The sequence below is a fragment of the Loxodonta africana genome, chromosome 3, assembly GCF_030014295.1.
Source record: "Loxodonta africana isolate mLoxAfr1 chromosome 3, mLoxAfr1.hap2, whole genome shotgun sequence".
NCBI lineage: Eukaryota > Metazoa > Chordata > Mammalia > Proboscidea > Elephantidae > Loxodonta > Loxodonta africana.
Window position 1 is genome coordinate 147,069,946 of NC_087344.1, and position 2,840 is coordinate 147,072,785.

The window sequence follows — 2,840 nt, forward strand, 5'->3', positions numbered from 1 at the left end:
AACCATGATTTTCTAGAGCTATGCATCATCCCAAGCCAATAAGAAGATGCTTTATTTCAAAGGACAATCCTATTTCAACTGCAATAAAGAATGCGAGGCGCCACCCTGTCACCTTCACCTCTACTCTGTACTCTCTTCCACTAAAAAGAAAATTACTTCACAGTTTAGGGCATTTAGTCCCTCCTGCATAAACCTCCCCACCCCCCAAATGATAAGTTCCCATGTCAGGTGACTAAACTCCATTCTTCAATTAATCTATTTGGAAGCTCCTCAAATGTGAGAAACCATACGAAATAGATTCACAAAGTAAAAAGTAGGTAGCAGAAATAAACTAGAAAAAAAAGTTACGTGTTAGAAAGCACAAGGAAGCATGTTATTACTAATTTGTAACATGCTTTAAAACAAATTTTAGAAAATATATATTATTACATTAAATGGTACAAATAATTGTTTAGCTCTAGTCTGTGTGGCATTTCACTGGGTGGGAGAGGGATCTAGAATCACAACTCTCCTGGCTGTTCAGATGAAAAATCACATTCTGTTTTAAAGTGTGGATCTGAGGGGGAAGAGATGAATCCCAGCAATGGTCATTTGTAGATACAGGATATCAGAAAACGCTGGGGGAGATTCCTCTGTTTGAATCATTCTGGATACCCAGAATCCCTATTAGGAATAATTAGGGATCCTATTTCCCCCAGGAGTCGTGCCTACTACACTGTCAGAATGAAAGCATCATGTAATTTTAATTAACAACTCTACTACAAAGCGAAGTTTTCATACTAAGAGGTGGCCAAATGACAGGACTTCTGGCATTTAGGCTCATTTCCTAGAAAACCATCACTTTGGATAGGGCTATATGTCCACCACACCTCAATGGAGCCCAATAAAGATTTAATTCTATGTTCCAATAACCACTGGCAAGAGCGCGATGCCCCCCTTGGTCATCACAGAGGAAAAGGCACATGAAGAGGATCTTGGGAATCAGGAAGATGGGGTAAAGCAAGGTCACAACTGGCACCAAGAAAACCATCCAGCCTTTGAACACAAAGATTGTAAATGTCTCCTGTTTTGAAAACTTATTATTTTTGGCAGGGCTGCATATGTTCTCTGTGCTCGTTCCACGAATCTGGCTGATTATTATTCCAATCACCAGAGGAAGAGAGAGTCACATTAATTTGTAGTAATTAATAGCACTGATGCATTTGACAGCGCATGTTAACAAGCCTCTTTGATTGTTTGGATCTCTAACTGCGGCCCTTCTTGTTTGCATCACCTCCAAGGAATTCATAATATCAAAGCTTAACGGTATCTGATACTTGTCAAAATGCAATTTATAAAAGTTTAATTCTTTTATTGATTTAGTTTGGTTTTGATGCCTGCAGAGTCAGCTCCCTTGACAGAACTTAGCGGATTCAAATGCTTGTCACCAGCTCGGCCTCCTTTTTGCAGGGAACAATTGCCATAGGCCAAGCCAACAGGCATGGTTTAATTGCCATTAATTAAAAGCATAAATCTCTTTTTTCTTCAGTTGCTCTGCTCTTAAAGGGGGCTGCACATATCTCTCTTTTCCTGCGTTTGTCAGAACACCTTCTGGCAAGCAAAGTTAACCCATTCCATCTATCTAAGCACTCTCTGTGATAATCTTTTGAAGCATTGCTCTTCTGATCTGATGTGAAATGCATGCAGTTCGGTGATATTTAACAAACTGGATTTCTTCTTTATTGCAGTATAATGAGGTCAAATGAATCCCTCCATGGGTTGTATCCATGCTTAAATGGTGTTTGCATCAAATTCTTTTTGACAGCAAATAAAATAGCAGCCAAACAAAATATCAGCTACTTAAAATTGAAAGGGAGGGGGCGCTGAATTAGAAGGAGTTTATAAGCTTTAAAAACAAAAACACATAGATGCTTTTTAACATCAGATGCAAGTAACCTTCCAACAAAATAAATCTGCCTGGTCATTTTCCACGTGGAAGCAATTAGTGAGATTCTTGGGATAAGAGGAAGTGCTGAGCTTAACACAGCCCAAATGATTATACAGTAAATATTATTCCAGCTCCGTTTACCTTCTGGTATTATCATTAAATCTATTTCATTTAGAAGGGACCCAGTGATGTTGTGAGCAAGGTAAAAATAATGAGGAGAACTCATCGCTCACTTTGATGGGGGAAGGTAAAGAGGGTGGGTGAAGTGGGTAGGCTCTTTTTATTATTATTTTTTACTTGCCCACAATTATCCTACGAAATGATTATCCACCAGGCTTTGCTATTCAATGGCGGTGTCAAAACAATTCGGTTTCCCCTGGCTGCCAAGCGTCTTCTCTTTCCCCCTCCGTCGTGCCGCCTTTCGGGGAAGTGTCGCTGTAAGCAGATTACTGCTTTAAAGCATTTACACATATTAGTTTTACTGCATCTGCCAGTTCTAGCAGGATTGCCGAGCCGCCGAAGTCCTCCTTCCTCGCTTTATTTAAAAAAAAAAAAAAAAAAAACAAAGTTCCGCGCTGGGCGGCTCGGCGCGCTCAGCGCATGAATATGTTATGCCTCTGTTTTCACCCGGTCAGGCTGGGGAGGGTGATTGATTTGGGGCCCCAGTGCACTTTTTGCGAAAATTTTTTAGCGAATGCGGCGGTGTTTAATTGGGAGCGTTCGAGCACGTTCGTGCTGCTGCTACTGCTGCTGCTGGAATCTCTGGAAATTCGAGGCCGCGGACGGCGTGGCTCCAGGTGGCGGCGACGGCCGCGACTGCACCAGCGTCTCGTCGCCTGGCCCTGACCTGCCCGGGTGACCCACATACCCGCTGTGCCCGGGCCGCGTGCGCGTGTGCGCGTGTGCGTGTGTG